The sequence below is a fragment of the Aquarana catesbeiana genome, linkage group LG02, assembly GCF_042186555.1.
Source record: "Aquarana catesbeiana isolate 2022-GZ linkage group LG02, ASM4218655v1, whole genome shotgun sequence".
Taxonomy (NCBI): domain Eukaryota; kingdom Metazoa; phylum Chordata; class Amphibia; order Anura; family Ranidae; genus Aquarana; species Aquarana catesbeiana.
The window spans coordinates 406,436,277-406,449,217 of NC_133325.1; the positions used below are offsets into that span (position 1 = coordinate 406,436,277).

Here is a 12,941-nt window from a genome sequence, read left to right on the forward strand (position 1 = left end):
CACTTGACCCAAGGGGAATGGTCTTATCCCGATGTGTTTTAATCTGATATGGCAAAGATGGGGGATTACAGATGTTGAATCAGGAGGCTAGGATGTCCACAAAAAATCTACCTCTGTTTGCCAGAATCAGACATCCTCTAGCCCTGCCTTCAGATTCCCTAATATTCCACTGGTCTCAGTTCAGGCATCATTTTAGGACTTCCCTTCAATGGAAATTCTGCCTCGCCTGCTGCACAAAATAGATTTATTTATATATTAAATTTATCTAAAGATCATCAAAAAACGATGTAAAGACATAAAACTGACCAATATGATCATACAAGACAATAGGCAGGTGCAGACTGATTAGATCTCTACATGTTTCACCATACAGGTGGCTTCTTCAGGAGAATTATCAGGCACCCTATATATGATCACTAGAGAATCAAGAAATAGAAAAGATTTTTGGAAAGACAAAAATATTTTACATACATCACAAATATAACAATATACCTTAAATTTCATTTCCTAGATTGGCAAAGAGATTGAGCAACAAAAGACCTAGGTCAATTACCTGTATGTTCAATGTATAGATTTAAAAGGATTATAGAGGCTCCAGAGTCATTGGGATGGAACAATTGGTGTAACCATAGAGATAGACAAATATGTGTAGAAAGGTGCCCCCTAATGGTCCATCTATGGAGAAGATAATAGTCCAATAACAATAGGATAGAGATCAATCAAATCCAAGGATATGGCCGAAAAAGCCTACCTGAGGCTAGCAATATAAATTACAAATTCCAGATATCATATAGTCCCCAATATCCAAGTTTATATTCTCATCTTAGATAAATGGAAAAACCAGGAGAGTAGGGGAAGGTGACAGTTTTTTCCATAGAGCTCCAATTCCTCAGAAGCTGCCTTTTTAGACCTAAGACAGATAGTCCAATCAATATAAATGCATCTCCCAACAACCAAGGAATAAGACCAATGAATAATGTCTCCAAAGTTGCTTGATTACCTGCCGTGGAAAGATCACCAAGATGTCCTCTCTCGTCTTGGTGATCTTTCCACGGCAGGTAATTGAGCTACTTTGGATGCAATATTCAATGGTCTTATGCCTCGTACACATGTTCCGATTATCGGATGATAAAAATCGCTTTCGGATTGATCGTTCGATAATCTGATTGTTAGTACACAGCTTTCGACAGCTGATTACGACAGTCTGTCCAACAAAATCCGAAGGGACAAATAAAAACTTTGCTCGGACGACAGCCCATTGTACATCAATCGTTTAATCAGTACAGTATGCGTGCGCTAAAAATCAATAGACTAACGCCACGCATGATTGGAAACACGAAAATAAACCAGAAGGACACGGGCCACACGTATTTGACATTGTTTCAGATATGTAGCTACGCACACCGGAAGGTTTTTCCAGAATTGTTCTACAAAAATCTTACTTTTCGTAGAGCACATTTTGCACTGTTCGACTGTATTCGATATTAGTTTTATGCAACAAAATGAACGTGTGATCGGAACGTGTGTACGAGGCATTATTCCTTGATTGTTGGGAGATTTATTCATATTGATTGGGCTATCTGTCTTGGGTCTAAAAGGTGGCTTCTGAGGAATTGGAGCTCTACAGGAAAAAACTGTCACCTTCCCCTATGCTCCTGTTTTTTCCATTTTTGGCTACAGTGCCTTGCAAAAGTATTCACCCCCCTTGGCTTTTTACCCATTTTGTTACATTACAGCCTTTAGTTCAATGTTTTTTTAATCCTGAATTATATGTGATGGATCAGAACACAATAGTCTAAGTTGGTGAAGTAAAATTAGAAAAATATATAGATAAAACAATTTTTCAGAAATACAAAACTGATAATTGGCATGTTTGTATGTATTCACCCCCTTTTATGAAGCCCATAAAAAGCTCTGGTGCAACCAATTGCCTTCAGAAGTCACATAATTAGTGAAATGATGTCCACCTGTGTGCAATCTAAGTGTCACATGATCTGTCATTACATATACACACCTTTTTGAAAGGCCCCAGAGGCTGCAACACCTAAGCAAGAGGCACCACTAACCAAACACTGCCATGAAGACCAAGGAACTCTCCAAACAAGTAAGGGACAATGTTGTTGAGAAGTACAAGTCAGGGTTAGGTTATAAAAAAAAAAAAAAATCTAAATCCTTGATGATCCCTAGGAGCACCATCAAATCTATCATAAGCAAATGGAAAGAACATGGCACAACAGCAAACCTGCCAAGAGACGGCCGCACACCAATACTCATGGATCGGGCAAGGAGGGCATTAATCAGAGAGACGGCGCAGAGACCTAAGGTAACCCTGAAGGAGCTGCAGAGTTCCACAACAGAGACTGGAGTATCTGTACATAGGACGACAATAAGCCGTAGAGTTGGGCTTTATGGCAGAGTGGCCAGAAGAAAGCCATTACTTTCAGCAAAAAACAAAATGGCACGTTTGAGTTTGCGAAAAGGCATGTGGGAGACTCCCAAAATGCATGGAGGATGGTGCTCTGGTCTGATGAGACTAAAATTTAACTTTTTGGCCATAAAAGAAAATGCTATGTCTGGCGCAAACCCATCACATCACCCAAAACACCATCCCCACAGTGAAACGTGGTGGCAGCATCATGCTGTGGGGATGTTTTTCAGCAGTCGGGACTTGGAAACTGGCCAGAGTTAAGGGAAAGATGGATGGTGCTAAATACAGGGATATTCTTAAGCAAAACCTGTACCACTCTGTGTGATTTGAGGCTAGGATGGAGGTTCACATTCCAGCAGGACAATGACCCCAAACACACTGCTAAAGCAACACTTGAGTGGTTTAAGTGGAAACATGTAAATGTGTTGGAATGGCCTAGTCAAAGCCCAGACCTCAATCCAATAGAAAATCTGTGGTCAGACTTAAAAATTGCTGTTCACGAGCGCAAACCATCCAACTTGAAGGAGCTGGAGCAGTTTTGCAAGGAGGAATGGGCAAAAATCCCAGTGGTAAGATGTGGCAAGCTCATAGAGACTTATCCAAAGCTACTTGGAGCTGTGATTGCCGCAAAAGGTGGCTCTACAAAGTATTAACTTTAAGGGGGTGAATAGTTATGCACATTGACTTTTTCTGTTATTTTGTTGTTTTGAAGATATTATTATTTTTTTTTTTTTTTTTTTTTTTTTTTTTTTTTTTTTTTATGAAGCGAAGTAGTGGGCATGTTCTGTAAATTAAATGATGCAAATTCTCAAACAATCCATGTTAATACCAGGTTGTGAGGCAACAAAATATGAAAAATGATACAAGGCACTTGTAGATGGGATGGGAATATGAACTTTGGATATTGGGGACTATATAATATCTGGAATTTGTCATTTATATTGCTAGCCTCAGGTAGGCTTTTTCTGCCTTATCCTTGGATTTGATTGACTATTATCGTCTCCATAGACGGACCATTAGGGTGCATCTTTCTACATGTATATCTCTCTCTATGGTTACACCAATTGATCCATCCCTATGACTCTGGAGCCTCTCTAATCCTTTTAAATCTATACATTTAACATACAGGTAATTAACTAACTGACCTAGGTCGATCTCTTTGCCAATCTAGGAAATTAAATTTAAGGTATATTGTTATATTTAATATTTGTGATTGTATGTAAAAATATTTTTGGCTTTCAAAAAATCTTTTCTATTTCTTGATTCTCTAGTGATCATATGTACAGTGCCTGATAATTTTCCTGAAGAAGCCATTGGTATGACGAGAGATAGATGGATACATAGGCAGGTGCAGACTGATTAGATATCTATCTATATCATTGTACTGTATGATCATATTGTAAATTATGTCTGTACTTAGTTTTTAATGATCTTTAAAAAAATGTGTATAGATTTTTTCTATTTTTGTTGTATCTTTGCATCTTTGTAAAATCCCAAACCCTTTGATCGTTGATATGCTATGCTTATATAAGGGATGTGGTGCTAAATGATTTTCAGATGCCCAGCAAAAATCTTTCTATCTCAGATACCTGGTTTCGGGAGGTGGTCTCTAAGGCTACAAGGTCAAATTCCACTATTGACCTCTGTTCATATCTTGCATCCTACCTATAAGGTTAGCAGATCTCAATGCGACCCTTTCTAGAACAAGGGGTCATCACCCCAGTACTTGTGGCAGAATGGATCGTATGCCGCGTACACCCGATCGGAAATTCGGCCAGCAAAAGACCGATGAGAGCTTTTGGTCGGAAAATGCGACCGTGTGTATGCTCAATTGGACTTTTGCTGGCGGAATTCCCGCCAGCAAAAGATTTAGAGCAGGTTCGCAATTTTTCGGTCGGAAAAAGTTCCTATCCGAAAATGCGATCGTCTGTACAAATTCCGACGCGCAAAATTTCTACACATGCTCGGAAGCATTGCACTTCATTTTCTCGGCTCGTCGTAGTGTTGTACATCACTGCGTTCTTGACGGTCGAAAATTCAGAGGACTTCTGTGTGACCGTGTGTATGGCAAGCTTGAGCGGAATTCCGTCGGAAAGACCATCCAAGATTTTTCCAAAGGAAAATCCGCTCGTGTGTATGTGGCATTAGGGTTGTACTCCAGCCTGTTCACTGTCACAAAACTTAAAGGGGCATATGCTCCAGCTTGGATTTCAAAGCACTGAAGGTTTTTTCATTTTGGGCCTGGAAATTACGCATGGAATAAACCTGATCTGTTATAGCCTCTTTTCACCAGGGTAGGCTTTCTGGTCTCTGGACATCAAGGATGTGTATCCAGTTATCTTCCAGGACAGCCCTTGAGAGATGGAGCTCCTCCCATCGCCACAGGAAACACGTTGCCATTCAGGTTAAAAGGCGGTCTCTCAGGCCCATGGTTAGTCCCTCCGTCGGAGGAACATGTTGCTGAGGGACCAGGAAAGGAGGACTACATCTCTCAGGGGCTGCCTGAAGGGAGAGGAGAATGGACAGGGGGACTGGGTCCTATCCGACGGTGCTGTGTTAGTCCTTACAATTAATTGTTGGCCCGGGTATCGTCAAGCATACTGGAGCAGACACGTTGCCCCCTCCTTCCAGTGCCGGGTGAGGATCAGTGGCAGGTTGGTACAGGTTCCCTCAGAGTGCGGATGTGCAGCGCAGGTCGATCGGGTGAAGTGTCAGGGCTGTGCTGCCTGGCGTGGCAGGGACATCCACTCCATCTCCTGGCTGTTGCAGATGTAGCTGGGCCGGAGACACCGTACGCGTCATTTCTGGCAGAACAGGGTCATTGCGCGCCAAGAGTTCCTGTCCTGGGTCTCCAGTGCGCAAGGAGGAGGGGAAGGCCAGGCTGGGCCTAAAAAATTCTGACCAGCGTCCAACAATACCGGATTAGCGGCAGGGTCCGGAGCAGAGGGGGGGGACCATGGAGGCAAATTCCCAGGACACTCCGGAGGCAGGCACCAGCCAAGCACAGGTAGCACAGAATGGGGCTTGCCCAGCAGCCTGTTTACCATGTGTGGTGGTAGTTGTAGATCTGGACTAGGGAACCCCATGATGGTGGACCCCTCGCTGTCCCAAGGAGTTTGCAGCAGTGGACTGATGTGCAGCACAGGTGTTGAAGGAGGGGGTAAAAAGCTTGGTAGCTAACACCCCCTACCAATTTCTGTGTTGCAGGCTAAAGCGGCACCCAGAGAAGACCATTCTGGCTACAAGAAGTGCCCAAATTGTGGGAACAAGCTTTCTTCAAACTCTAATAGAGCCTTGTGCAGGCAGTGCATTACAAACCTGCTTAAAACAGAAGCAGACTCCCCCCTGGCAAAGTTTCTCAGCTTCCCTTAGAGTTAATTTTAGATGTGAGTACATCAGCCTTTACCAGTAGGGCAGCTGCAATTCCCTCTTCTCCAGGCCCCACAACTTCTAGCTCAGGGGAACCCCGAAGAGTCAGTGAGCAGAGCCCGGCTTTAGTTAGGCCTGTATCCTCTGACTCAGACTCTGAGGATGAAGATCAGGCCGTAGCTAACAAAACTACTAAATACAAACTGTCCCTTGAAGTGGACGATTTGTTGGGCGCAGTATATGACACTCTGGAAATTAATGAAGTTAAATTGTCCAGACATGATAAAATGTATGAAGCCCTGGGGAAAGAAGGCGAAAGTATTTCCAGTGAATAACGTACTCTCTGACCTTATTCAAAAAGAATGGGCGGAGCTGGATAAAAAATACTTTTTTTTTTTTTTTTTTTTTTTTTCCTGATTCTCTAAAAAGGTGGTTTCCTTTTGACGATAACCCAGAAGCCGTTTGGAATAAAAATCCAAAGCTAGATGCACCACTGCCTAAAGTCTCAAAGCAGTCTGACTTAGCCTTTGAGGACAATAGGGCACTTAAAGGACCCAATGAACAGGAGAACAGACAGTCTTGAAAAGGGCATGGGATGTGGTGATGGCCAATCTAAAGCAGGCACTAGCCACAACATGTGTGACTAGGAATCTAGAGTTCTGGCTAACACAACTTCAAGAGCATTTGGTGGCGGGTACCCCAAGAGAGGAGCTTCTAAAATCCTTCCCTATGCTGTTTAAAGTGACAGGATTTCTATCTGACGCCTCGGCTAGAATCTGTTAAGTTCGCTGCTAAGACTGCGGCACTCTCAGTAGCAGCCAGAAGGTCAGTCTGGATGAAGACTTTGGGGGGGGGCTAGAGAAGGGGAGAGACACTGCTTCCAAAATGTACTTGTGCAGTGTCCCCTTTACTGGAGACTTAAGCTGCGTAAACACGATCAGACTTTCCGACGGGAAATGTCCGATGACAGGCTGTTGCCTGTAAATCCGACTGTGTATATCGGACAATTGTTGTCGGACTTTCCGCCAACAAATTTTGGCTAGCAGGTTTTCAAATTTTCTGCGGACAGATGTGTGTTGTCGGATTTTCTGAGTGTGTGTGTGTGTGTGTGTGTGTGTGTACACCAGTCCATCGGACAAAAGTCCAAAGTACAAACACGCATAATGGAGAATTAACATTCGTGACGTTTCAAATTATGAAATCTCCAAATGCAGCACACAATTCTCCTCTTTAATGGGATAATAATGAAGCTGCTTTGCTGGTGATACTGATGGGATTATTGCAAATGGATTTTCAGAGGCTTTTTTTTCTAGTGATATCAAGAATAATATTATTCTGCTTGTTTTGTTTTTTTTTTTTTTTTTTTTTTAATTTGGGCAAGTTACCACAACACCATTATCCCGTAGTTTTTAAGATCAAAGATACGACTATGTTGGTGTCCCTTGTCAATTATACATTGTATTTTTCAAAATGTAACTGCCTACTCCCAAACTGTCATTTGAAGTAAAACACAATCTACACAATTTTTTTTTTTTTTTTTTTTTTATTGTGCATTAACCACTTAAGCCCCGGACCATTTGGCTGGCCAAAGACCAAAGCACTTTTTGCGATTTGGTACTGCGTCGCTTTAACTGACAATTGCGCAGTTGTGCGACGTGGCTCCCAAACAAAATTGACATCCTTTTTTTTTTCCTCACAAATAGAGCTTTCTTTTGGTGGTATTTGATCACCTCCTGCGTTTTTTTTTTTTTGTTTTATAGGAAAAAAAAAAGCGACAATTTTGAAAAAAACACATTATTTTTTACTTTTTGCTATAATTTCCCCAATATATTAAAAAAAAAAAAAAAAAACTTCTTTTTTTCCCTCAGTTTAGGCCGATATGTATTCTTAAAAAAAAAAAAAAAAAAAAATCACAATAAGGTTTGGTTTGCGCAAAAGTTATAGCGTATACAAAATAGGGGATAGTTTTATGGCATTTTTATTAATAATTTATTTTTTTTTTACTAGCAATGGCAGCGATCAGCGTTTAAAAATGCATTGATTGCTGTGTAAATGACTGGCAGTGAAGGGGTTAACCAGGAGTGGGCACTGTTGGGGTTAAATGTGTTCTAACTGTAGGGGGGATGGGCTACGTGTGTCACGACACTAATCACTGCTCCCGATCACAGGAAGCTGTGATCAGTGTCCTGTCACTAGGAAGAATGGGGAAATGCTTGTTTACATCAGCATTTCCCTGTTCTTCCTCTCTGTGAGACGTTCGCAGGTATCCCCGCGGACATCGAGTCTGCGGGACCCGCGATCACACTCACGGAGCTCGCGGCAGGGTTACGCGCGACCACGCGGTGGCAAGTTTTCAAAGGAACGTACCTGTACACCCATTTGCCTGTCCGTGCCATTCTGGCGATGTAAATGTTCGTACAGCAGTCAGCAAGTGGTTCATAAAGAAAACAAATAAAATTAGACATGCTATCTGCCAATAGAACTTAACCAAAAAGTGCATTCTATGCATCCAAAAATATAGAAAATATACCAAATCATTATTCAACCAAAAAAATGTCAAAGCAATAACTCCAAGGCCAATAATAACACGTTATCTCCTCCGATTTCACAACATGTCTGGTTGACGAACGGCCGTTCAGAAATGAACTGAAAAGCGTGAATCAACACTCACCAAACTTCTACTAACCCGAAATTGGCAGAAGGAGCCCAAAGGGTGGCGCTAAAGAGCTGAAAAACCACATAGTACGTCACACTACATTTGTAATTGTTGGCCAACAATTGTGTGGCTGTGTGTGTGCAAGACAAGTTTGGGCCAAAGCCCTTCGGACAAAATTCCACAGTTTTGTTGGCCAACAATCCGATCCTGTGTACGAGGCTTTAGTCTTCTGTCCAGAATTGGACACCGCCCTGGAAAGAACAGCGGATAAAAAAGACATTCCCCAGAAAACTTTCAAAAAAAGTTTTTTTCGTCCTCCAAATGAGCCCCCAAAAACAGATGAGGAATTCAGACCAAAGAAGCATTGGTCGGGATAAAAAGGAAAAGGAGGTACTTTTTAACCGCCCCAGTCAGAACCCCCAAGGTGCAGTGACTTGGGTGGGAGGAAGACTAAAGGGGTTTCTCCCAGAATGGGAGATAACTTCAAACAAATTTGTGCTAAGCATTATAAGGAGGGGTTATGCCCTAGAATTTGACAAAGATCCGCCCTCCAAGTTTCTTGTTATAAAACTACCAAGAGACTAGGAGAAAGCCAGGGCCTTACCCTTACTGATCGGGGAAATGGTAGATCAAGATGTATTGGTGCCAGTCCTAGTTCAGGAACAGGGGGACAGTTTCTATGCGCACGTGTTCGTGATAAAGAAGCCATCTGGAAAGTTCATACTAATTATGAACCTCCTGGCCCCTGAACTTTTCCATCCAATACAAAAAAATTTTGCATGGAGTCCATTTATTCATCTTCAGCAGAAAGAAATTTTCATGGTAACTTTGGATCTAAAAGATGCCTATCTACATATTCCAATAGAGGGGGAATGTCAAACATTTCTTCGTCTGGCAATTCAAATCGAAGACCAGATTTATCACTTCCAATGCAGAGCACTTCCCTTAGGACTGTCGTCATCCCTGAGAATTTTCACCAAAGCACTAGTCACCTTGAGACTCCAGTCTATCTCGATTGCGTCGTATTTGGAAGATTTACTCCTCATGGGCCACTTAGAGAAGGAGCTTAGTCGGGATCTGGATATAACACAACTAAGCCTACAATGTCTGGGGTGGCTAATAAATCAAAAGTCCAAACCAAACCCAGCGCAACCATTCTCTTTTTGGGTTACAACATTCAATCCAGAAATCAGAAGAAGCTTCCGGAAGAGAAGATATCCAGGCTGAAACAGGATGTCTTTCCTTCAATCCATTTGCAGCTGCACAGTAATTGAAGTGATGTCAGCATTGGGCCTTATGACAGCATCAATACGGGCCATACAATGGGCTCGCTTCCACCAAAGAAGCCTACAGAGGTTCCTGTTGGAAGAACTAAAAGACAAAGGCCTAGAAGAGAACATAACGATTCTCACCAGAGTAAAGCGATCTCTATGGTGGTAAAAAGACACTGAGAACCTTCCCAAAGGGCATCACATCCATACTGACCACAGATGCCAGCAGTTGGGGAGCCCATCTCAACACTTGCTGGGACCAAGGCAAGTGGACCCCAGAGGAAAATTATTTCTCCTCCAACTGGAAAGAGCTGACAGCTATTCTCAGAGCTTTAATAGCCTTTCAGGAAACGGTCCAGGGTCACCACCTCCAGGTCCATTCTGGCAATACGACAGCTGTAGTGTATATCAACGAACAAGGGGGTACTAGGAGTCCCCGGCTGATATTGGCAGCCAAGTACATTTTTCAGTGGGCAAAAAAACAACCTCAAATCCATCTCTGCGTTGCATCTGAAGGGAGAGCAGAAACTATGCTGCAGACTTGACAGCAAATTTCGAATAGAGTGGTCTCTGCACCCAGAAGTGTTCGACTACATAGTGGCTTACTGGGAGAAACCAGAAGTGGATCTATTCGCAACCAGGAAAAATGCAAAAGTTCCAAGTTTCTTTTCGCTATGCCCAGGAGTTCAACCCCTGGCGGTGGACACTCTGCAGAACCCCTGGATCTTCAGCCTGGCTTACGCATTTCCACCTCATTCTGAGGGTTTTGGAAAAAATTTTGAGTAAGAGACGCGTTTTAATCTTGGTGGCACCATTATGGCCCAAGAGACCGTGGTTTACAATGCTTCTAAAGTTAGCAGACCAGCCCCCTCTGAGGCTACCCCTCAGACAAGACCTTCTTTTGCAGGGACCTCTTCTGCATCCACAAAACGCCACACTAAAGCTATCAGCCGTGGCTACTATCAGGGAGGGTTATACAACTATTACTTCAGAGTCGAAAAACCAGTCACCAGAGCCATCTACGGCAAAATCCGGAAAAAGTTTAATGACTGGTTAGATAGTGGAGGGGAGGAAAGCAAGAATAAAACTAGCATTCTAGAGTTTCTTCAAGAAGGGATAGCGATCGAGGGTTGTCGCGAAGTACAATTAAAGTACAGGTCACTGCCTTGCGTGTGTACCTAGAAAAACGCTTACAGGAAGCTCCACTTATAGCAAGGTTCTGTAAAGCAGTCGCTAAACACAGACCGGTCCAGGTTCACAAGACCCCCAACCTGGGACTTATCAGTAGTCCTCAGGGCCTTTCTGGGGGCGCAGTTCGAACCAATCTCTGAGGCCCCTTTAAGACTGCTCACGCTTAAGACCATGATCCTAGTTGTGATCACTTCAGCCCGTAGGGTAAGTGAAATGCAAGCTCTTTCCACCAGAGAGCCTTTCCTTCAGATCTTGGACGATTGGTCATCCTAAGGACGGATCCTGAGTTCCTGCCAAAAGTGGCATCTAAATTTTCATAAGTCCCAGAACATTGGTCTACCTACGTTCTGTCAAAATCCCTTAAACAACAAAGAGAGGCAATTCCACTTGCTAGACGTGAGGTGTATTTTAGGTTATTTAGAAGCAACCTAAGCATTTAGGAGAGCGGATTCACTTTTTGTCCTGTTATCCGGTAATCGTAAGGGTCAAAAGGCCTCTAAAGTCACTTTAGCTAGATGGATTGTTAGCTTACAGAGGGGTATAGAATACTAGATAAAGGGCCTCCTGGGGTATTAAGGCACACTCCACAAGAATGTCCTGGGCGGAAAAGGCTGGTGCCACCCCGGAGCAGATCTGCAAAGCGGCCACATGGTCAAGCTTTATGACCTTTACAAGGCACTACTGACTAGACCTACTGTATAGTCAGGACCAGGCTTTTTGGAAGTAGGTCCTCCAAGCTGTGGTCCCCCCTCTAGTCTGGTGAGTACTTGGGGATCTTCTCAAGGGCTGTCCTGGAATACGACTGGGGAAAACCGGAGTTAGACTTACCTGGTAACTCTATTTCCAGTAGTCTTCCAGGACAGCAACGATCCCACCCTTGAATTAAATTGGTGAATTGATATTACCTGTTCTGATTTATATTTTTCAGTTCTATCCTTCGGTTCTTGGTGATGACTGACCATGGGCCTGAGGGATCGCCTTTTAAACTGAAAGGCAACGTGTTTCCTGTGGCGATGGGAGGAACTCAATCTCTCAAGGGCTGTCCTGGAAGACTACTGGAAATGGTTACCGGTAAGTCTAACTCCGGTTTCCTATGCATGAGCAGTTTCTTCAGCTTGCTGTGAGCCTTAAAGAGGAACGTCACACTCAATCAACATTGACTATTTAATCCTTATGCTGCTAGCATTAGTAAATGGGAAATTATATCATATTTACTTGTGTATAAACTTTTTTTACATTTCTTCATTTACCTCCTGGTTTCCAGGGCTAGGTAAATTGTCACACATCCCAAGAATCTTCAGGAGGGGAGGAGGGGTTTTCTCAGCTAATCACACCCTCCTGCATTCCTAAGTAGGGCAGATGGATTCTGGGAAGTAAATGCTACATGAATCGTCTGCCCTTATTCAAGATGGCTTCAGCCAGAAATGCTAGGGGGTGATTTTCAAAGTGATTTCTCAGCAAAAAAAAGCATGGAAGCATGGATGGGTGGGTTTGCTTTTGAATGTTAAAAATGCATTTGCCTTTTTGGTTTGTGGTGCTCGAATGCAGTAAGCAGTTGTAAGTTGCAGTAAGTAAACCGTGCATCCCCATTGCAGTATACTTGGCTGATCACCTATTAAGGCAGTGGTCAGCACATGTTTTGTGATGATATGTGATGTGGCTATACGGAGCTTGCAAAGGTTCGTCTGGGTCCTGAACTTGCAGAAGTCTGCTCTCGAAACAACTCATCGCTTGGACTATCTGGGTCTTATCCTGGATATGGCTTAAAACTAGTATTTTTCTTCAGGGGAAACTGAATTCTTCATTTCCAGACTCAAACTATTAAGTCTAAGAGTCACCCCACTCTCTGCTTTTCTGGATTATCTTTCAAAAGCTTTGGAAGAGCCTCAAAATGGGCTCAAGCCTTATATGGCTGGGGAGGTCCTAGAGACTATCAGTGCAGGGGACTTGGATGCTGGAGGAATTTCATCTCCAAATCAACATTCTAGAGCTTCAGGTGATTTTGTTGTCCCTGCAGTGCTGAACA

At 43.0% G+C, this 12,941-nt stretch overlaps 1 protein-coding gene across 2 annotated transcripts in view; it reads left to right on the top strand.

Annotated features, from left to right (window-relative positions):
- The window catches only part of KPNA6 (karyopherin subunit alpha 6), a 91,939-nt gene that overhangs the window by 33,533 nt on the left and 45,465 nt on the right, over positions 1 to 12,941 (top strand). The window lies entirely within an intron of this gene.